The sequence below is a fragment of the Ambystoma mexicanum genome, chromosome 10 (assembly GCF_040938575.1).
Source record: "Ambystoma mexicanum isolate Mex_15411 chromosome 10, UKY_AmexF1_1, whole genome shotgun sequence".
Taxonomy (NCBI): domain Eukaryota; kingdom Metazoa; phylum Chordata; class Amphibia; order Caudata; family Ambystomatidae; genus Ambystoma; species Ambystoma mexicanum.
This window is the reverse complement of record NC_090932.1, coordinates 620,340,421-620,364,710: the sequence shown is the minus strand read 5'-3', so window position 1 is coordinate 620,364,710 and position 24,290 is coordinate 620,340,421. Positions and strand designations below refer to the sequence as shown.

General features: G+C 48.4%; 1 protein-coding gene across 8 annotated transcripts in view; it reads right to left on the bottom strand.

The window, feature by feature from the left end:
- The window catches only part of MFF (mitochondrial fission factor), a 532,802-nt gene extending 515,458 nt beyond the window's left edge, over window positions 1–17,344 (bottom strand). For 2 of the 8 annotated variants that reach the window (XM_069618195.1, XM_069618198.1), the window contains exon 1: window positions 17,182–17,344. The gene's annotated coding sequence lies outside the window, so the exon portion shown is untranslated. Of the gene's footprint in view, window positions 1–16,923; window positions 17,039–17,181 lie in introns of those variants that run through there. The other 6 variants (XM_069618196.1, XM_069618201.1, XM_069618199.1 and 3 more) reach the window with 5 other exon arrangements.
- Window positions 17,345–24,290: the final 6,946 nt, after the last annotated feature.

Sequence of the window (24,290 nt, the reverse complement as noted above, 5' to 3'; positions counted from 1 at the left end):
AGCAATTCCACCCTCCAAGGCGAGTCTGCAGATAGCTGAAATATGCAGAGCTTACGATCTTAAAGATATCTGGAGACACACACACTGGCACACCCGAGAGTACACCTATTACTACTGGGTTCATAAAACGAGCTTGAAACTTGACTATTTTCTTGTATCCTCACACAGTGGATTCCAATAGGGAGAGTGCCAGATCCATCCCAGATCTCTGTCGGACCACTCAGCAGTAACCCTTGAATGCGTCAAATCCCGGGATAACAATATCCATTACAACTGGAGATTTAAAACCGGGGCTCTCCAAGACGAAGTTTTCACCAGACGAACTACAGACCGCACTAACATCATTTATCGAAATCAACCTAGGCTGCGTGTCCTCAGCGGGCACACTCTGGGAAATGCTAAAGTGCTACGTCAGGGGAATCTGCCTAGCGAATGAAAATGGGAGTCTCAAGCTGGTGAGGAGAGAGCTGGCCTCGAGTGAGTCTCGCCTTAAACAATTAGAGCATGCACTCTCATTCTCAAATGATCCTCAATCGTTAGCGGCGCTTAAGGAAGAACTAGAAACCTTCACAACAACAGCAGAGAGAGAAATAAAATTCCCGTCAGGTCCCCACAAGATCTGCCAATATGGTGAGGGACAGAAACCAGAGCACTCCTGGCTAACTTGTGATAGCTGAAAGGAAACCCACGATGGTCAAATCAGTCATCGATCACACTGGCAAACCCGTGTATTCCGCAGATGGTGTTGTTGAAACATTTTGTCAATACTATCAAAAGCTGTACAACTCCCGATACACTGCAGATCCTAATGAACTGGCTCAATATCTCGATATGGAAGAGCTGTACTGGACGAGCACCGAACCTCAGGAGCCACTCAACGCTCCCATCACCACAGATTAGATTGTCGAGGCGATCAATGAACTATCAGGCTCCAAAGCGCCAGGCCCATATGGCCTAACTGGCAAATTCTACAAAGCCTTTGCAGGTCTTTTAGCCCCACTTTTTTTTTTGATAAAACATTTATTGTTTTACATCACATCAAAACAACGTGTAGGGACTAGCAGGTCTCATCAAAGGTCAATAATTAACAGGTTCGTTATCAATCACCCATAACATTTCCCCAAGTCTTTAGTGTGATTAAACCTCATCACCGCCGCTGTGTCTAGCAGGATCTAAGGTCCTTCCTCTTCCCACCTCCCCCATATCCTATCCGCCTTTACAGGGCAGCCTCTGGGGGTGTATATTCTGTGTTCTATCATTGCACATATGTCCATGTCCATTGCCCATTGCTCCATTGTGGGGGACTCCGGGGCTCCCCATTTTTGCGCTATGTTACGCTTCATCAGTCCCGCTGCTGTGTTCAAGAGCAACCTTTCCCATTTATTAAGAGCAATCTCATCTGGAACACCCAGGATGAGTATCTTTGGGTCCAGTGGTACGTGGCACGTAAGGATCTTATTAAGTTAATTACAGCATTCGTTCCAGAAAGTGTAGATTCGGGGGCATGCCCGTAGAATGTGAAAAAAGGTCCCCTCTTCCTCTCTGCATCGGAGACAGTTCGGGTTCGAGGCCCTCTTCCACCTATAGAATATCGTTCTGGGGTAATAGACTCTATGCAAGATTTGTAATTTGGACCAGCCGAAGCCTGGAGGAGATGGTGACCTCCCTTGGATGCATTAGTGCTTGGATCCAGTCTTCTGGGTCTATCTCCCCTACGTCCACCTCCCATTTGGCCTTTAATCCCGTCAGTTCAGGTGTGGCAAAGGATGTGATAGCATTGTATAGAATGGAGGTGCATTTGGTGGGGATGAAAGCTGGTAGCATGGTGCGTTCTATTGGTGTTTAGTCTGGGATACTGGCGTTTACAGGTGTACGGTTTCTCACGGCATGGGCCAGTTGTACATAGTGGTATCGCTGGGTACCCGGGAGTTGGAATTTGTGCTGGAGGACTTCAAACTAGGCCAGTTCCCCCTCATCAAGAATGTCTTCAACTCCCAGAATCCTGGCTCTTACCCATCGGGGCCACGGGTCAAGCCTCCTTATCTCAGACAGATTGCTATTTCCCCACAGGGGTTGTGCCGTGGTTATTTTATTTTCCCACCCTACGAATCTGTGCGCTTGCTTCCAAACAGCAATAATGTGAGTCGTGGTCGTTGGTGGGGGGGTGTCTCGGGAGGATTTGATATAGTAAGTGCCGTGGGTCGGTGCCATGCATTGCGGCGACCTCAGCCCCGATGTGGGGGGGGAGTTCCCCGTCTCCGTGGAGCAGGTCATTGACCACTGCAAGTTGCAAAGCCCAATAATAGGTTTGGAGGCGGGGAACCCCAATCCCGCCCTCCCAGATCGATCTTTAGAGCGTGGTTAGCGCTATCCTTGGTTGGCCTCCACCCCATATGAGTTCCCGAAGAAGGGTTTCGACCCGATCGAAGTCAGAGTCTGGGATCTTTAGTGGGGCATTCTGTACGACAGAAACCTTGGGAGAGTCATCATCTTAAAGAGCGCGGCTCTCCCCACGGGTGTGAGGGAGAGAAGCTTCCAGTGGTGGACGTCACTGACAAAACGGTCAAGGACCGGTTGAATGTTATGTGTTGCATATGCAGTGAGGTCCGTTGTCACCCAGATCCCCAAATATCGAAAGCCCTGCGGTTCCAATCGGTACGGGCATTCCTGGGGGTCGACCTGCCTTCCTTTCACCGGGAAGAGAACTGATTTCCCCCAATTAATTTTAAGCCCACTAAATTCACCGAAACGGATAAGCATTTGTGTCACTATAGGGCAGGACCGGGCTGGGTCCCCCAGATATATCAGGAGGCCGTCTGCGTACAAGGAAATTCGGTCCTCATGCCCTTCAGGCCATCTAAATCCTGTCCAGGCTGCATTTTGGCTGAGCCACAGGGCGAGAGGCTCAATTGCCAGGGCAAAGAGAAGGGGAGAGAGGGGGCAACCCTGTCTCGTGCCCTTCCCCAGAGGGAAGGACCGAGAGGGCCAACCATTCACCCTGACCTCCGCTTGAACATTCGTGTAAAGTAATTTCACCCCTCCCAGGAAGCTGTCGCCAAACCCCATGCGTCTCATGATTTCCCAGAGGCTGTCCCACCTGACCGAGTCGAAGGCCTTTTCGAAATCTATTGCCAATAAGGCGAGAGGGGCGTCGATGACTGGGGCCCGTTCTAGCGCCAAGTGGAGTCGACGCAGATTCATTCGGGTTGATTTGTGTGGCATAAAGCCACATTGATCCGGGTGGATCAGGGTGTGGGCCACTGGCTGCAGTCGATTGTCTAGGAGTTTGTCTCGGACCTTGGCTTCACTATTAAATTAGTGAGATAGACCTGTAAGCGGCACAAATTTCCGTGGGTTTATCAGGTTTGGGAATGACCACAATAGTGGCTTTACATAGGTCTGGTGTGAGGGTGCCTTGGTCACGGGCGCCGAGGAGCATTTTATAGAGGGGGGTTGCTATTTTGTTCCCTCCAAGCTTTTGCCAAGCTTCGGCCGGGAATCCATTAGGGCCTGGCGTTTTCCCCGTTTGGAGTTGCGCTAGGGCTTCGGCTATTTCGGACTCAGAGATCGGAGTCTAATTCCGCTCGCTGTTTTGCTGTCAATGACGGCAGTACTACATCGTCTAGCAGAGTCGGGTCGAGTGCTGATGTCGGGGCTCGATATAGTTCTGCATAAAATTGGGCAAAGGCCTCTGCTATTTCGGCAACCGTCTGGTACCTCTCATTACTTGGAGTAACGATTTCCCAGACGCAGCGTCTCCCCAAATCTCTTCTTTCAAGCCAGGCTAGCATTTTGCCTGCTTTGTCCCCCAATTCGTATATCCTCGCTCTGGAGTCCCAGTGGGCTAGCTTGGCGTGATCCAGCATGGTATTTCTGAGGCTCTCCGTGGCTAGTTTAAGGGACCTTTGGGTCTGCGGGTAGGGTCAAGAGCGTGCATGTTCTCGGACTGGATCATTTCCCCTTCTGCCTCTATTCTTTTTTGGAGTCTCTCTCTTTTCATTCGCTACCCAGGAGATTATTTCTCCACGGAGCACTGCTTTGTAAACTTCCCACACCGTTACTGGGTTGTGCACTGCCGGTTCCATTTATATCAAAATATTCATCGGAAACTTCTGTGAGGCGGTCAACCAGTTTGGGGAACCCAAGGTGGTAGTTTAGTCCATGTTCTAGGAGGGGTTGTGCCGTGCATTCGCATTTCTATCAGGGGGGAGTGGTCCGAGATTCCACGGAGGAGGAACTCTGCGGATATCGCCCTGTGTAGGTCTGTATTCGGGAGGAAGAGGTAGTCTAGTCTAGAGAGGGAGCCGTGGGCACCCGAGTGGAACGAGTAACCTTTGTCTCGGGGGTGTAGTTCCCGCCATACATCGCGAAGGCCCAGGGCGGACACAAAGTTAGACAGCCTCGTGGGGGTATCCGGGCTGCGCCCTCTAAGGTGGGTACGATCTATGGTATTAACATCATTGAAATCTCCCCCCCAGTATCCACCGATCTGGCTGGTGTTTTCCCATAAGAGTGGTTAGGTCATCCAGTAAGTCCTGGCCCAATCCGGGAGGGGAATATATCGACACAATGGCCAATGTCTCCCCCCAGAGCAAACCCAAGATGAATACATAGCAACCTCGAGGGTCCTGTTCTATGACCTGTGGGGAGAATGGGAGTCTTTAATGTATAAGGATAAGGGTGCCCCTGGATTCCATTGTGTACCACGCGTGGAATGTGGCCCGGTAGTTGGTTCTCTGGAAAAGGGTACAGTGTGTTCCCGCTAGGTGTCTCTCAGATAACAGGGCCACATCCGGATAGTGTCTATTCAAGAATTGTCTAATCAGGCGTCTCTTAATTCTGGAGCCCAGTCCATTCACATTCCAGGTGAGCAGCCTGAGGGACCTGGGGCGGTCAGCCGGTGGTGAGTGGGTTTGTGCCATCTAAATCTCGTGTTAGAGGGCTTGAAGGATGTCTTAGTCGGGAGAGCTGCCTCCCATTGGTATGTCTTGCGGGAGTAGGATCCCAATACATGGTGCTGCAGGGTGTAACATGCACAGGGTCGTGATTGGATGATTGTTTGAGCATGCCATAGTCCCGAACTAACAAAACCTCATGAAAACATTCCCCTCCTCGCCCCTCCCTATACTCCACCCCAACTTGAAGTACCTGTCGCCCGAACATCGCTGATCCTCCAAACCTTAGAGGGTCAGGTCACACTTTAACTAATGTCAGGACCAATGGAGAGAAGAAACAGTCTGCCCCATTTCCTGCGCCATTTGGTCGAGTTTCTCGTGTTGGAGCAATCCACCCAGCAATGAAGCAAGTTCGAGGAACAGCGTATCGTTGCATAGCTGCGGTCCATGAAGCTCCTTTGGTGTAGGATCATTGCCTGCTCATCTTTCATTCTGGTTCGCCCACTGTTCCAGGGCTTCCGGTTCTAACCTTCCAGGATCTCTTACGGGTGAAGGGCGGTCCCGTCCGGGCCGAGGTCTCCCACTGTGTCTCGTCGGTCTCGCATTCCAGTCACCTTCGATGTGTGTTTCCGCCCACTTCCATGCCTCCTGCGGGTCAGTAAAGTGTACTCTGGATCCCTTATGATAAATTTTAAGCTGTGCTGGAAAGAGCAGCCCGTATTTGAACCACTTAAGATACAGCTAGCCCTCATGAACATCAAAGGATTGCCGTGCCCGTTGAACCTCTAGGGTACAGTCAGGAAAGAATGTGATTCGGGATCCATTGTGGGTAATTGTCTCGTTCGAGCGCGACATCTGGAGGAGGGCGTCTCTGTCCCAGTAGTTGAGCAGTTTAGCGATCACTGTGCGGGGTGGCGCTAGCGGGATTGGCCTCCCTGAGGGCATCCTATGGGCTCTCTCAACCGAAAAGAATTTAGAGAAAGAATGGGGTGCATAGATATCTGCAAGCCACTGTTCTACGAATAGCTCCATGCTGTGCCCTTCTCCTTCTAGTAGCCCAAGAATGTGCACGTTGTTGCAGCGAGATCTGCCCTCTCCTTCATCGACTCTAGATTCCAGGTTTTTCAGGCGGGTCATGGCTTGCGACAGTTGTTGGTTGACTCCTCTGATGTTGTCTTCCGCTTCAGAGATGCGGTGTTCCGCTTCTCCTGTCCGGGAGGTGAGTTTTTGAAGGTCATGGCGTAAAAAGGAGACGTCTGCCGTGATACTGTCCATTTTAATCTCCATGGAGGAGCGCGAGCTAGCAATAGCGGCCATCACGTCCCTCAGCGAAAGATTGTCCTCGCCTGTGGGAGACGTCAGCCGCGTTGTTTGGCCCATCGGTGCCGGAATGGTGGCGACCGCATATTGATCCATGCTACTCTGTGTGGACGTTTTCTTTTGTCTATCTTTGCCCATGGCACCGGCAGCGTGGTTTCCGTGCCTCACTGTTGTAAGGGTGTTCCTTATTATGGTTGCAGAGGTACATGCAAAAACAACTGATTTCGGGCCCCGGAGCACTCCCTCACCCCTTGATTCCAGTCTTGTTCTGGTATTCAGAACCAGTATTCCCGTTTGAATCATCCCTTTCCTGCAGTTGCAACTACCGGAGCTAGTGGGGGGTTGCACATGCGTAGAATGGGTCCCACGTTTAGTAGCAAGTACTGCGGGTCAAGAACAGCAGGCCTTGAGGGAGTCTTCAGCGTCGTTTATATCTTGGTGCGTTTCCGGGGGGAATCAGACCTGTGTGATCAGTCTTGCGCCTAGCTGATTCCACACCCCCCGTACGGGAAGAGTCTCTGGTGTGCACCCGGTGGATTATTCCCTGAACGTATTAAGGTGGGCCCCCGGACCAGGGCACGTTTTTCATTAGTTTCAGGAGGTTTTCTTTTAATTATGAGTTTTCTCCGCTTGGTGCCATTACCATTTGTCGCACAGTAGTCCTCTGATCCCCCACCCAGTGCGGCTGTGGGTTGGGGGTCACCGCGTCGGGTGGGTCTCATTCCCCTCCAAATTCCCCTTCGGTGTCCTATGGGGGGGGGGGGCAGTCGTGCCGCTGCAAAGGGTCTTGGGCCGTTTCCACAGCTCTTTTTCAGTGCGGCGCCGGGCAGTGTTCCAGGCAGCTGAGCCCCGGGGCCGCACACGGCGGGCGGCGCGGCGCCCCCACAGCGCAGCGGGGCCGTCACTCGCCGCTCGCCCCTGGAGGGCACCGAGGGTACCGAGGCTGCAGGTCACGTCGCAGCTCGTCGGGGGAAACAACACTCCCGGCCAGGCACCATTCGGCACGTCGCTGCGTGTTCTCGCCCCAGCTCAAGCACAGGATCGGTTTGTGTGTGCCGGCTTTACTCCGCTGCACAGCGGCCGTCCCCAGAGCGTGGGCTATTGAGAGCGGGGCAGGGATCCCTTCAGTCCTCGGGTGCCGCCGGCCATCTTGGATCTTCCCGCCGGCGGACGCCTCCGGGTCTGTTTCGCCGCGGGGGGTTTCTCGGGGATTCCGCCGAGTTGATGTACCAAACTTGGCTTGTAGAGGGACCAGGCGGTCAGGAGTCGGGTTGGATCATTTGTGAGTCATTTCCACACGAAAAACCAGGATATTGTGTAGGATTTGTTTGGCGCCTGCAGGAGCTCCCTGGGCTCACATCTCCACTGCTCGCTAGCTGGCCACGCCCCCCTTTTAGCCCCACTCTTGCTTCAGGTCTATGACGAAGCCCTAGTCAACGGCCAATTACCACCAACACTTTACAAGGCTAACATTCTCCTTCACAGACCCGGCAAACCCAAGGATGCACATCATAAAGACCTATTTCTCTAATCGATTTGAACAATAACATTTTCGCGAAGATCCTTACCAAAAGGCTGCTGCCTCCGATGCCCGCCATGGTACTCGCCGATCAGGCTGGTTTCATTCCAGGAAAAAATACATGTTCGGCGTGATGGAGGCCCTTGACCCGGAGAACCAAGCAGTAGCAGTGTTGCTGGATGCAGAAAAGGCCTTTGATTCAATCGAGTGGCCCTTCCTCTATGCCGTCCTGGACCGTATGGGTCTTGGCAAACGTTTCATCAAATTAATCTCCCTGCTGTACAAAAGGCTGAGGTAGAGGCACAAGACAAGGCTCCCCGCTATCAGCATTGCTATTTGGCCTAGTCATGGAACCCTTGGCTTCAGAGCTCCGCCTTCACCACCTACATAATAGAGGCCTCTCTCTGGGACCAAACAGGCCAATTGTATCCCTCTATGCCGAGGATGTCGCACTTTTCCTTCACAACCCAGAGGAAAATCGGAACCCGGTGATTCGCGCCGTGTTGAAGTTTGGCAATTTCTCAGGACTGAAAATCAATAACTCAAAATCTGTGATCTCCCCCTACCCCCCGCCCCCCCCCGACTGCCTCTACCGAAGAATTCCGAGACGACTTTGGCTTCAAATGGCAACATTCCAGAGTCAGGTATCTACCTGTCTAAATCCAACCACGAAATCATGCAAGACAACTATGAAAGTGCGATGGACGCCATCCAAAGCAAAGGGAATAGGTGGAAACTCCTCCCGCTCACACTGTGGGGCAGTGTGTCCCGGGCCAAAATGATCATCCTCCTGAAGCTGTTATCTCTCTTCTCAAACATTCCCTTAATATTGACACAGCAGTTTCTACATCGCATCGAGCATCACGAGTATGATTCTTGAACGGATATGGGTGGGCAAAGTCGCAAGAGTGGCATACACCACACTAACTCTACCTGTGACGCAAGGAGGGCTTGCCCTGCCAGACCTAGTACAATATTATTGGGCCGCCCAGGCTCAATTTCTTAGCCATTGGTACGCCGTACACTTTATAAGGCCTCATGTCCAGATAGAGAGAGCCTTGGCAACCCCTACCTTCTCCGGTCCGTCATCTTCGGCGAACTACAAAAACCTTGTATAGCGATGAACATAATTCATACAACATATACAATCTGGAAGAGGATGGCCGTGAGGAGTAGAGTGCAAACTAGATTCTCCCCCCTCATCCCAGTAAAATACATACCAGGGTTCCCCATAACCTCAGAAAAGGCTTTCCATCAATGGACCGAAAAAATATAAGTGGACACCGTGGGTGACCTCTTCCCCGAAGGCACGCTTCTGACATTACAGCAAGCCCGAGACAGGGGAGGCAGCAATGCGCCGGATACGGTCATATATTTCACACTGCGCCACACTCTGCAGTCCCATGTCCCCTTGTTTCCGCAAAAACCTCCCATATGGCAGCTGCTCCACTGGGTGATACAAGCTCGAGGAGAAGTTCACCTAGTGGCGAACATTTACAAATCCCTCCTTACGGAATCAGCGCCATCAACCTCAAAACCCAGGAGAGGATGGGAGAGAACGTTAAACATCACGATAGACGACGATTGGAAATATAAACTTCGACTAACCCAGAAAGTGGCTATTAACACAAGGTACAAACAGATCCACTTCAACTATCTCCACCAGCTGTATCACACCGCGGCAAAGCTCCACGCCCAGCGAGCGACGATATCCGGATCATGCCACTGGTCTGGATCCCCCCCAGGGCCGACTTTCTACACCTGGCATGGGCCTGCCCTGACGTCGCGACATTCTGGACCGAGGTGCTGGAGAAAACTTCAGCGATTATCGGAATACAGCTGAACCCCAACCTGATGCTAACGATGCTGGGCCTAACCAACTACTTTAAGCTAACAAACCTACTGCTCGTCCTAGCATGCAGATGGTGGCATGCAGCTGGGAGAGAGGACCAGCACCACGCTTACAACACTGGATCAGAGATATCACATACTGCCAAGATGTTGAATTCAGCTTTATAAAGACACTACCGCTGCATGCCCGCCCTCCTGATAGCTGGGGCCCCTACATAGCCCATTTAATATCAACCAGCGATGATCTTAATTCGCAAACCTCGCACCGACACGTGACCAAGCATCCACACAGGAGTGAATCATCAGAATCGCCACAGACACGATCTGAACACTGTTGGCCGCAACTGCGGTAGTCGTCGCATACTGAAGAGAGGAGGACGCGAAGAGGGGGAGGGGATGGGCCATGGGGAATTATGTTTTGTGGGGGCCGGTGCATGGCCTTGTGGTTAATTCTGTGAAAACCTAAGAAAGTTGTATGAAAAAAAAATAAATAAATACTAGCGGAATAACAGAATTAGATCGGCCATGTATGATATTACCTCATCTGAATGACCAAGAGGGTCCTCAAACAAGAGAGAGAGAGAAGCTCACCGAAGAACTAGAGGAAGCCAATGGGCCCATAATAGAGTCTGTCACAACAACACAAACGGACGAAGTGGACCCCCTAAAAGATAACACTGGTGACCAAGAAATGACGAGAGACCTCGACTTTCTAGTGATCTCAACTTTAACAGCAATAATGGGCCAGTTCATGAAACTACACAAGCAAATGGGAGATCAAACTACGATGTTAGCGATGCTCCACTCGAAGATGGAGTACGTTGAGGGGTTTGTCACAGGAATGCAAAATAATCTGGATAATAGTACAGAAAGAGTGTCAAAACCTTCGCCACACCATCCTGGATCCAATCATCAAGGAGAAACAAGCTAGAAGAATGTCAAGAGTTTTCGACCCGACGGAAATGCTAATCCCAAAAGCCTTGACCGGTAAACAGCCCACATCAATGGCAATGCAAACAGAGAGAGAGGCCTTTGGGGGGTGCCCTGGATAACTCGAAGGATGGGGCTTCTCAACAGCCTCCAACGCGAAATCCTCTAGTTACAATTTAGCAAGACTTGCATATGAAGACCGGGTTATCACATATTGTCAATCATGACCCAATAGGTATAACAACGATCGCTGAGGATAAGGTCCCAGCAGACTCTCAACAACCAGTTGCAGATGACTTGAAAACAGACTCTCACATTAAGAATGTAACAGAATCAACTGGAAATCACCATTAAAAAAATCTGACATTTTTGTCAAGTCGAAATCATCGCAAAAAGAGCACACCACAAAAGTCCCTTCTGACAACATCACAGAAAAGGTTTTAAAAAATGCCTCAAAAGAAGGGACATGGATTTGACGTCTAATGTGAAGAAACCTAAAAATCAAACCGCTCAAGTAAAACGTAAAACTAATGGTAACAAAGCATTCATTAGAAACATCACTCTACCAAAAAAAAAAAAAAAAAAAAAACACGACTCGTACTAATAGCAGGACCACCGTGAATTCAATATCACGTGAAAGTACCAACTCTCTACATAAAAAACATAGGGATCATGTCCCAGTAACACCTCAATTGGAAGAAAAAGAGGACATGGCCTCGATCGATCTGATGGATCTATCGAGCTTTACCATCTCAGAGTATGACAGGGACAAGTATGACAGGGACAAGGGTGAGAGATCTGGGCCTGAAGAGCCAACATTCAATCCAGCAACCTCAGATACTGACTGATCGGCCACAGGACAAAGCTGCCTATTGGGCCGAAAGCTTCAAAAGAACTTGGCTTTCAAGCACTGGAATTCACAAGAAATATTCAAAAAACGCAAACTCCCCACACAAATTAATGTGGGAGTGGGTCAGTCGATGGGGGTCTGTTCCCTCAACGATAAGACCAGCACCACTAAATTGTAGGGGCATACATCTCGCTGAGGACATCGACCCAACTAGGAAGCCAGCACAACAGAACTGTCCAGCAAATCCTGTTGTAGGAATCATAGAGAAGCCAAGGGCGATTACTCAAAGGCGACAACCCTAGAAGGTCACCAAGAAAATCAACAGATGAAAGTCTAGATAAATGGATAGGAAGGATAAACCATAAAGACCCTACGATCCCGATAAAGGGCCTAAACCAACTAGAAGAACCTTGTGCAACGTTTAAGAAGCATGTATACATAATTTCGCCTTCAAGAATTGCTATGCCTAGGACGGGATTGGTGGAACAAAGAATGGTACACGCACTCCTCAAACAAGTCGTGTGAGAGAAGGGATAGAACAAAGAATGCAAGACAAGTTTATTACATACCTGGCACTGGAAAGAATGATTCCTTTGAACAATTATCTAATTCTCAATAGAGCCAACTTGATTCGATTATTCCATCATGTCCACTGTCTGAGATCATTAACATCGGATGACCTTATTACAGTCAAATTCCGAGAGGAAGAAATGATGGCAGGGTCATCGTCTATCCTGCAACCCCACTGATAAGACATCTACTAATGGAAGAAGCACACTGATCTGCGGCCCATGGGTTTTGACCTAATGGAGCATGATGTGGAGGCTCCAGTGAGCCCAAAAACAACTAGAAAATGTGTCCCACCAAGAGCCAGGGGGTTCGAACAGGAAGCCGCGAAAATGCAGTATGTTAGCAGAGACAACGATAAAAGATCCAAAACATCTTGGGAAGCAGAGAGGCGAGGACGTAATGACAAGGAGAAGTCAACTAACAAGAAAAAAGGATTGGAGGATAATTTGAAATGGTTGGCCGGGCTATTGGCCGACAATATAAGCAAACCATAAAGCCAAGGAACCCAAGGGACTAGGCAGGTAAATTGGCTAGCTGGAATATGAGGGGGTTCTCGCACCTGCTTGTAAACAAAGATCTCTTTATAGGAAACTAAGACGTAATTCATTTACTGGAAACATGGCTTAGAAAACCACTGAGTCTAGTAGGATATACTATCTACCTGAATCCAGCTATAAAAAGATGTCAGAGAAAGACCTATGCCTATCAAAAAACAGTTACAATTCCATTTATTAGAGGAGCTTAACCCTAGTCCATGGAACCAACTCTTGGCGGGTAGCGTAGCAGCGGGACCCAATGTCCCTGAGAAGACATTATGCTTAATAAACTTATATTGGAATCAACTTCCCAGATCAGGTAGTCGACTTGATTGACAATCGAGAGAAAAATGGGGTGGATCCCTATTTTCTCATGTGTGGAGACATCAACTCCCAATGTTGCTATAACACCGGACGAGAAATTGAAGACCTTGTGACAATATCAAAATCAAGAGAAAGAGGCCTCCTATGGAGGAACGCCATCAACTCAAGAAACATATTGATCCTTAACGGCAGCACTTATGGAGACACCTCAGGAAAAAATGGCTTGGAAAGGAAAGGGAAGTGGGCAAATCATCGACTACATCTGCGTCTCCCGAAATATGAGTATGGCAGTACAATCACTGTTTATTGAAGAGAAATTGACTTAGACGGCTATTCATCTGTATATGGACACCAAATAAACTGCTGATCCAGATGTGGCTCCGGGTCGAGGATTCGAGTCAACAAAATATCAGGTCTCACTGGAGAATTAAAACGGGCCATACACCATACTAGCATGCGAAGAGGAACCCAAACGATCAAACTACACCCAGTTGCTTAAAGCCTTTGAAACAACGAAAGGTACCAAGAACAAACCAATTATCTATCAACGCCATTTTTTTCGATCCAGTAGACTTTGGAAAAAAGAAAATGTTTAGCCACCACATACGCATCTTAAAGACGCATGCAACATTGCAGGCAAAAATTAAGATTCATAAACTAAAGCAACAATATCGGAATACGTGAAAATTGCAATAAAAAAAAAGGCTAATACAACAGGATGCAGAAACCATGTTCCAGAACATATGGTCGAAAAATACATTTTGAAAAATGGACCACGATCAATGGGTTGGATGCGCCACAGGACGCTCTGGTATCAAACCCTATTCCTGCAGCAACATGGGTAACTCGCCTTTCCAAATTCTTTGACCCGGACCAACTGGAATCAACTAATGGATCAAGTATGAGTAGTAGGTGGGACCAATTAGACATCAGTGTGTCATTTGTGAAGGAAATAATAAGTAAACTGAATAACTCAAGGGCCCCCGGGACCGGACAGGATGACCAATTTCCTACTAAAGCAAGATCCTACGCAATGTCCCTTTTTCTGACAACACTATTTGACTATATTATAAAATCAAAGTCAATACCAGTCACTATAAAAAAAGGCCCAAGATCTGACCCAAACAATTACCAGCCAATTGCGTTGCTAGACGTGGCTGGAAAGGTATTTGCTGCACTAACACTGAAGGTGCTGTTAAAGTGGAGTATTAAATCGAACCACAGGGAAGAGTGGAAGGCTGGGTTTGTTAAGGGTGTAGGAACATCATTGAACATCTTTATCATCATCTTCATGGCCCAAGTCGAAAGAAGCAAAGGCAAGAAGATCTACATGGCCTTTATAGACCTTACTCGGGCATTCAACACTGTCAATTGGCCTAAATTCTTGAACAAACTACGGCGGTGGGGATGCCTTAACAACGCACTGGAAGTAATCCAAGATCTTTACTCAGGAACAAAAATGCAAGTAAGAATGGATAAATCAGGTCTCCTGCCAAAGGAAATCCTGACAATCAAAGGCCTAAAACAAGGTTGCCCACTGGCACCAGAGTTGTTCAAACTATTCATATCTGACATAGATGCCTTTTTAAACATCAGATGCTTCCCAGCGAAGATCGGAAGTTTTTACAGTAGGATGTCTACTGTATGCTGAGGATGTGGTTCTGCTGGACCAGGCGCCACTAGGCCTACAGCGACAACTAGACGCACTCCACAAATACGTGAAGACTAATGGCCTTATCATGAACCCACTGAAATCAGCGATCATATCTTTTGAAGTATCGACGGGGCGTATTCCAAGGAAATGTAATGGATGGAACCTGATGGGTAGTAAAATCCCTGAGGTAAAGACATTCATATACTTGGGAGTATGCCTGAATACAAATAGAAGAGACATCCCGAGACTGGACCTATTGAGATCGAAGGCTAAAAACCGGGCAAGGCAAAGAAGGTTACTGTTGAAGAGATTTGTGGTTTTTTGATGACTACAATTCTACCGACTGAAGGCCCTGTCGATTTTAACGTACGGAGCAGAAACTTCGCTTCATGCTGAAAATTGGTCCAGGATCGAAGTCATCTACCAAATTGCACCCCAATCCGAATGGAATTCGGTTTGACTGCAATGAAGACGATAGTGATCTGGAAGGCCCTTTCTTTGTATAGAAAGTGCATCGATGAAGCCAAGACAGGGGGTTTTGCGGTCCTAAGAGAAGCAGCACTTGCAAATGACAATGATATGACCTTGTCAGAATGGAAACAGATCTGTCAAGCAATTATAAACGACTTGGGTGAATCCGACTCGACGTAGTGTGAGAATCCAGACAAAGTAAAAAAAGAAATGTTAAAAAAAAAAAAACGGTATACCCAAGACTGGATTGCAACTCAGGAAGAACGTCAGTCTTTGAAACTGTATGGGAAACCATACCAAGAAGCACGAAAGTTGAACTCATTACCCAAATACCTGGTGTTACTTCCCAACTGGTATTACAGGGATACATTCTTGAGATTCAGATTTAACCTATTTCCGACCAGAGAAATGCTGAGTCGAAGAAGAAACAGCACACGTGGGGTAGTCTGCAGACTATGCAAGGAAGATGAATCTTTGGAATCATTAAAAGACCTGGTATTATTGTGCCCCATCATGAAGGACACAAGAATGACTGATGACAGAAAATAACGAAGAATCACGGCTCTAGATCCATGGATGACTGGTGGCGCAAACCTTTAAGGGGGAATCATATTCCGCTTACCTTGGCGCTAGTGAAATTCGTATGGATAGCTTTTGTTAAAATTAGAGCATTAAACGTGCAAGTGAAGTAGCATGAGCCGGTGCAACAAATAGCGCTAGTGGACTGGAATGAAAGGAATTTTGTGTTTTAATGTATTAAATGGCAAAAAGGTTTTCTATACTGTAGAACCATATAAAGCCAATTAAAAAATAATTTAAAAAAAAAAAACAAAAAAAAAAAAGGAAGGTTGTTGGCTCAACAATTGGACGCAAGGTAAAAAGAAATCCAAACAGCCCATAAAGCCTGCTCATTCATTTTCCCTGTACCACAAAACAGGGATTTCTGTTTACTTAGCATAAAATGTGTGCTTTTTGGCCACGTATGGGACAAAGTAGTAGTAGGAGGGACCAGAGGTAGTGCTAAGAATGGAGTGACATGATTATTTATTCAATCTGCATGACACCTTTAATGAAAAGGTACGGTTAAAAACCTGATTGAATGCTCTGTAGGATGGAAACACGTCCAAGTAATGTATCCTTTTACGAATGCGAAAGCATGTAGTCCAAACCAAAAATAAAAGATCAGAAGGGAAAGGACCCAGAGGGATGTAGAACTGGTGCGGAGTGGCCAGGGGCGAGAAAGATTTCCCTGGGAATGGCGAGGCATGGGTGGGCAGTCCAAGGGGTGTTATGAAGGCCACATGGGAATAAAACAGACAGGCCAATTAGGGACATACGAGGACTGAAACTAGTCGTGCAAAGACACAGTTGTTGGTGGTTGACAGGGCGGGTGGGCTGAAAGTAAAGGCCCCTAGGAAAAAGACGAAAAAGGGGCTACCAGCATTTGGAAGCCTACATAAACTGCTGCACTAGTGCTCTTTCCGCTTGCCCTTCAGTATGAGGTCACAGTAGCTTCCTTTGCTGCGACTTCAACTCGCCGCCAAAACAAGCTCGCAACTCTGGCAAGGCGCCCAGACCCTCAGGCACGCCCCGTCCGCTGATCCCTAGCCAACCAAAACAGCCTGTCATTGGAGCCACTCTGCCGACGCTCGCGCATCCTTTTGCGACCGCCTAGCACTCTCACACACATCGATTTGCCAGCAATCTAAACCTTTCTGTAGGCGATTAAAATCCGTCCCGTACCCTCTTTGGAGGTGCGCGGGACCCTTCTCGCCCCCAATCCTCACAACTCAGGCTTACCACTTTCGACGACAGAGCCCCTCAGACCCACTATGTCGGTTCTCACACTACTATGCTGCACCTTTGCGCTGCGCTGTCAGCCCTGAAAAGACCTCTTCAACTCTCAGTCAGAACAACCCACCACACCGCAACACCCCATACAGCTCCGAGACCCACCCATCTACACATCCCTCCACCATCTGTACTCTGGCCCCCTCACTTACCTATTTCCAGTCCTAAAGGTGGAGAACCGTGTTTCCAGACAGCAGAGTCCCTCATCCCACACCAGATGCATGGGCGCCGAGGACACGGGTAGCCCCCCAGTCCGCCCAGGAAAATGCTGTTTTTGTCTAAGAATAGTATTCCTAGTTAAAACAATCCCCCACAAACCAAAAGTCTACGCCCCTGAGATGCACCCTCTCTGTCCTTCAACTAGCCCCCACAGACTCTCATTAGACCATATGTCAGTTGCTTTCAATTACCTCACGATTGAGCGCCATGGCATCCGTACTCACGTTGATGTCAGGTGCTTGACAATTCGTTCCCTGTGTTTGGTAAATCCAATTGTTTTGAGCGTAAGACCTCTTTTTAGACCGCTGACTGATAACTAGTTCCTGTTAGAAGAAAGGACCTAGCATAGTATCTATATCATGTGATAGGAATTGTGCTCTTCACGTTTTACGTAGTGTGCGTCACTCAAGAAGGGTCAGCAGTATGTAATATTTGGTGTCCATACCGATCCGGGATCCCCTATGTTCGGCTTGTTTTCGTAGATCGCAGACCAAAGTAGGAGAGTTCTGAGCCTCGGTATGGGATACTAAATATTACATAACAACGGTGTTGTATGGTATCCTGCACCCCCCTGGCAGCATGAAGGAGGCAGTGTTAATAACTCTCAACCATTTCTGTCACAAATGCGGGTGAAAAAAGATTTTATTTTTGGCGGGTGAGAGCCCATTGGAATGAATAGGCGTGCAGGAGGATTGGTGGGTGAGTGAGCTCTTTACAAGGCGGGTGACACATGCACGCAAAAGCGTGTGAGTTGAGAGCTAGGCTCACTTGAATACCCGCCCAGATGGCTACAGCCTTACAAACAGTAAAAAATGTGAAAATAAGCGTCATAGCCGCCCTCCAACAGCTCCGTTCCTGGGATTGGCCAGTGATGTCTTTGTAGCTCCTCCACTGCCCGTTCCTGTCATCTGTGGTGGATGCATAATATCATAAAACGCTAGGAACACAACAAAATGTTAGCTGCTAATGGTTCAAAGGGTCAGGAACATGCTTCTGGGTGCGAAAATGTTAGCTGCTAACAGTTCAAAGGATCAGGAACATGCTTCTGGATGCATTTTGTTTCTTCCGATCCAAATCTAGTATCTGCTCGGCTCATCAAGCACTACCCACTTCCCAGTGTCACAGCCCCTCTGGCACACAGGCTATGTAATACACCCGACAACACGTTTCTTTTGTTGACAGCAGTGGCTTTCTTATGCATAATGGTGAATTTCCAACTGAAAGACCACCAGTTACCATGCAAATCTGTGACAGTTAAAGGAAGCAACACAATATACTATAACACCCTTTGAAAATGTGTTCACACCAATAACGTCCAATAGCTTGATATCCTAGTAAAGTGTGCTTTCATGTCCTTAGTTGAAAGGTCTTAAAACCATATGTAACAACATGCAGGGGGTTTGTGACAAATCTCCAAACCTAAGTGAGTTCTTTACGCCTCTTTTATTGTGTGTCTTAAAGCGCTGAAAATGAAGTGGGTACATAGATATTTTGCCTTCTGCATCTTATTGTTTTCCATTCAGGATGTGGAAAATAAAGGTACACTGATATTATTGTGGCCAAACATGCTGCTGCTATAAGTATTTACATGTTGTTATGATATGTAATTTGTGGATTTTGTAAGTAAACTCTATAGGACAGTATTATTGTAGGTCTTGACACCCAAAACTTAAATATTTGTTCCAAGTAAAGCGTGGAAGAAGGTGGCCATGCCCATATTGCAGAATGGGTTAAAATCCCAGCTTCACTGTTTAGCGTAAGTGTGTGATCCTGGCCAAATAATGTAATCTCACACTGGGCCTCATTACAAGTCTGGGGGTAACCCTGCCGGTGCTACCGGCAGTTTGCCGCCGGACTTGCAATATTTAGCAGCACCTGGCTTGCCGGAAACACCGCGGGATTACGACCCCGGTGTTCCGGGAAGTCAGGCGCTGGTAAATGGTAAATCCCCATTCCCATTTGAGTCCTACAGAACTCAAATGGGAATGGGGATGACGGAAGCACTGGCAACATTAATAACGGTGCTGGTGCTTCCGTGAAAGTCTGCGGGTGGGTGCGGTTCCGCCCACCAGGTCTGACCCTCGCGGGCGGGACGGCACCCGCCCGCAGACTCGTAGTGTGCCGGTCCGGTAACAACGTTGCCGGTAGGCTTACCGGCACCGTTGTTACCGATCAGCACACTCGTAATGACTTGAACTGCAAAAATTGGAGTGCTCACAAGTGATTACTGTTAAGATGGATTTCTGAACTCTGTCCTGGCGGCGCAGAAGTTCAGAAGGCCAACCTAATTACTTGGAACAGGGTAACCTCTGGACAAGCCAGACCAATCAGGGTAGCGATCGCAGCGGTCAAGACTAGGTCTCAAGAGGGGTGAGGGTGACTGAAAGCCCGCAATGAGCACACAAAGCAAGGACACTTACAAACTACTCCAAACAGGTGTTATATTAAAAATATATACACATTTATTCCAAGGCCTTTGCAACAATGACCGCAGCGAGAAATCACAATAAAACTCTAGTAAACCAACACATACCAAACCAATACAATATATATACAAATACAAACGAGTCTAAAGCGTTAGCTGCACGAAATGTGTAGTCCACCTAGAAGGGGAGGAAAACAGGCAGTGCGAAATAATGATTAGACCCAGTCAGCCTTCAGAGGCACCTAACTAAAAGGAAGTGCAAGCCCTACGGAGAGTGGAGCCTTGTGCTCAAAAGTACCTGCACACGCTGATGCCAACGGGCAAAAAGGGGAGTCTCTTCGAGGGAATCAGTGAGTTCAGTTCGGTGCACAAATGAAGAAGAACAGAGTTCAGCGACTCAAGCGCAGCCTCCACTGTGGGCAGAAGCAGAGCGCGAGTACGGAAAGGCGTGCTGTTTGACACAGCGGGGAAAAGCTATGGGCTCCTGCAGGAGGGCGACCAGTTTCTAGCTATGCTACTCACCGGTCCCGATGCAACCAGGCTTCTCCGCGTCAGTTTCAGTGCTGGCAGGTTCAGGGGAGCAGGGGACGTCTCGTCGTCGTGTAGCTTCTGCAGCAGCAGGGTTGAGTTAAAGATGTCCCAAAACGAAGTGAACCCGCACAGTTTGTTACCAAAGCAGGGCAACCGAGCGGCCGTGTGTATCTCAGCCAAATTAACACTACTCACTTCAGACCTCGGAATGCCAAGTGTACGAATCGTGTGAGAGTGACAAGGACTCGAAATACAACACAACCTGGCGGCGGTTACAGAGCAAGACTCCTGGGTAGGCTGGTCAGTCTGCTGGATGGCCCAGAGACACTTCCGAAGGCTTACGTGCAGGAGATGGTGAAGATGCCGAGAATAGCTGTCCCCGCTATTCCAAGGGTCGAAGTACCAGTACAGACCTTCTGGTTCGATCAGAGGTAGAAAGGGTTTCACAAGGCGACAGCAGTGCAGAGGAGCAGTCCTTCAGCAGGTCACCAGCAATTCCTCGGTTCAGCCTCGTGGTTGCAGGATACTTGGCTCCTGTATTCCTTTGTTCGTGAGAACTCAGGAGATCGACATGGTAGTGGCGTTTCCAGCCCCCTCTTATCTACGGTTCCCTTTGCGCCAAAACTGAGGGGACCCAATGGGAGATCCGCTCATAAAACACTCACACCATACGTGGACCTATCACGGACCACGGTGGTCCCAGGCATTCATACCACACTAGACTCTCTGGCACCCAGGATGTGTATTGGGACCAGACATCCCAGCCCACATTCTGGAGGCACACACAAGGTCTGTAGAAGCCCGCAACATGATAAAGAAACTACGGAAAACAGCATTTCCCGGTACTGACTGTCTTAAGGGCATGTCAGTTTCCCCGTAAGAATGGAGCGAAAGCCCAGAGGAGTGCTGGCAAAGTCTAGATCATGGTGAAAACAACAGCAAAAAGTTTAGGGGTTGCCACATGGAAGGAAAATTACCCACAATTAAGAAATCTTTCCTAACAATTACGTTTACACCCTTACAATAGGACAGTTTTAATACACGTAGGGACACATTATTGTACCCTGGTGCTCCTGTGCTAGTTCCTCTAATACTCTCACATAGAATTGCAATATTGCTGCACTGGCCATCCACCAGTCTCGTATAACTTGATTTGACAGGCAGACGTAGGCCCTCATTACAAGCAAGACGGTCTGGGAAGTACGGTACCGGTAAGCATGTGTAACGCTCATCTGATTCCCGCAGAGGCGCCGGTCTTGACTGGGTGAATGCCGTATCTTCAAAGGTGATGTGTAACACACGGTTGGCTCTTTGGGCTGGACCTCTGTGCACTGTATGTCTGACTCGAAGAGTAAGATGTCTTAGGTAAGTGAACGCCGAGCTCTCCATCTGCCTCGGGGCAGGGTGCCGTAACCAGTTCCTTCACTGGATAAGGGTGCAGGCCTCTTGACCTCAGAGGACTGCTGTCCGTCGTTAACTGCACGAACGGTAAGTTCTGGGCGCTTCAAATGTCTTTAAAGTCTTTTGTAATGATATCTATTGTTTTGCAGAGTTCCGGCGATGGCGGATGGCGGGCTGATGAGAGTTGAGGATCGAACCCGCGTGAGGAATAGAAGCGCCTGGAAGCACGTAGGTAAGCGCTTGTAGCCTGCTTCACGATGCGCACTAACTGTCCCTTTTATCTTGCAGATACAAGTTCGGAGCTTTAGAGAAGCTGAAGGGTGCTGGAATACCCACTGGATTCGGCGTGGGAAGGAGTAATGGCACGTGAGTAATAAAGTTGCCCAATGTCTTTAAACGCACCTTCTTTTGTCTTTCAGATGCGGGATGCAGCGCCGAAGGCCTCCGGAGCGTGCGAAGAGCTGGTAAGCTTTTGTCTTTCAGATGCCGGAATGCAGTGCGAAGACCTCCGGAACATGCGAAGAGTAGGTAAGCCTTTGTCTTTCAGATGCCGGAATGCAGCGCGAGGCGTTGGTGACAGCCGATGGACCAGGTAAGAGATGCGCTGCCACTGAAGACCGTAGTGCTAACCTGTTCTTTCTTTGTCTTTACAGGTGCTGCTGAAGACTGGATTCCAGGATGGTAAGCCTTTGTTTCCTTAGGCCCAGGATCAGAAGCAGAAGACACGATGAGCGTTCTGCTGCAGAGAATGCAGAATAACGCAAAGCAAGATTCATCCATCGGGTGTGGTTTAAATAGCCTCCTGTAGTGCTTAGATGTCTCCTTCCACAGCCACGCCTAGGTAAGAAAAGAGTTCCTGCTTTCCAGAAGAGTTCCAGTGTTGTGCTTAGGTGTCTCCTTCCACAGCCACGCCTAGGTAAGAAAAGAGTTCCTGCTTTCCAGAAGAGTTCCAGTGTTCTGAACCTAGGGAGTGGCTCCTGCCCCACCCAACAGGAAAAGTAGTCCCAAACAGAAGAGGATCAGGGGTTCAACTGGCAGGTAAGTAAGCAGCATGGTCTGCTGCAGGTAAGTCCACCCAAGCATTATGAGCCTGGCGCTTCCAGCGCTGGGACTGGGCATCTTTATGAGCCTGGTGCCACTGGCGCCAGGACAGGGTCCAAAAGGTCCCAATTGGGACTGGCTGGCACTCGGACCCGGGGTTATGGGTCTGCTTCCAAGGGAGTCGGGCAAGTCCTGACCTTTTGGAAGCAGAGATCATGACAGCACCCCCCCTCAAGGCCCCTCCCAAACCGGGCTTCTCCGGGGGTTTGGGCTTGTTAGGAAATGTTCGATGAAATCTTTTGATTAGACGAGGCGCGTGGACATATTCTGCAGGTTCCCAGGATCTTTCTTGGGGACCGTAGCCTTTCCAGTCAATCAGGTAAAATAGTTTAGATTTGGAGATCTTGGAATCCAGGATGCTTTTGACTTCAAACTCGAGTTCTCCATCAACTAGAATAGGTTTTGGAGATGTAGTTAGTCGGGTTTGAGGTTGCACGGGTTTTAATAGAGAGACGTGGAAGACCGGATGTATCTTCATGTGAGGGGGCAAGTCCAACTTGACCGCTACTGGATTTACTATGGTAGTGATGGAATAGGGACCAAGGTATCTTGGGTTGAATGTGCGTGGTCCTTTTAGAGGTAGATATTTGGTGGATAACCAGACTTGATCTCCTACTTGATATTGGGGGGCTTCCTTCCGATGTTGGTCTGCTCCTTTCTTGTATTGTTCTTTAGCCCTTTGAAGGTGAGAAACGGCTTCCTTAAAGGCTTGGGTGATTGTAGAATGCAGGTGGTCTACTGCTGGTGTTCCAAGATCTTGGAGTGGATCCAACTCCGAGGTTCGAGGGTGACTACCGTATAAAAGAAAAAACGGGGTCTTCCCAGTTCCCGAGTGGACAGAGTTATTGTAGGCATATTTGGCTATCCAAAGGATATCTTTCCAAGTTTTTTCAGTTTGTTGTAGCATGCAGCGCAAATACTGTTCCAGAGTTTGATTGGTCCTCTCGGTTTGTCCGTCGGTTTGAGGGTGGTGGCTGGTCGAAAGTCTCACATCAATTTGAGCCGACCGACAGCAACTTCGCCAAAAATGAGAAATAAATTGACTACCTCGATCCGAAATTAGAACTGAAGGAAAACCGTGTAGTCGGACGATGTTTTCGAGAAATTCTCGGGCCAGAGTTGCTGCTGTTGGTAAGCCTTTGAGTGGAATGAAATGCACCATCTTGGAGAATAGGTCCACGATTACTAGGATCGTATTGTATCCGGAGCATGGAGGTAGATCGGTGATGAAGTCCATAGAACGCGTATGCCAAGGGCGAGGTGGGATGTCAATAGGGCGTAAGAGGCCGGCTGGTTTTTCCTTTTGACTCTTGTTTTGGGCGCATACTCCACAGGACATTATAAAGTCTCTGATATCTTTTTTCCAAGACGGCCACCAGAAGTAGCGCTTGATCTTTTCCGAGGTCTTGGTCATACCGGGATGTCCTTCCATTAAAGAATCGTGATAACAAGAGATTACCTTTTTCTGTAAATCTGTGCTGGGCAGGTATAACCGTTCTTGGAAATATAATAGGTTGTCCTTCACCGTAAAGTCCTTTCCCTGCAGATGCCAATTCTGTATGTCTGCTGGAGTTACCAGTAGCCTGGCTTTATCCTTAACTTCCTCTATGGATTGTGTGGCGATTACACCTAGAATTCTTTGTTCGGGAATGATAGGTACAGGTTTAGGATTGATCAAATGTTCTTCCACTCCCATCCGAGAAAGGGCATCAGCTTTACCGTTTTTTGTACCAGGTCGATAGGTAATTATGAAGTCAAACTCGGCAAAGAATAGTGCCCAACGGAGTTGCCTAGAGGATTGAGCTTTTGCGGTTTTCAAATATTGCAGGTTTCGGTGATCTG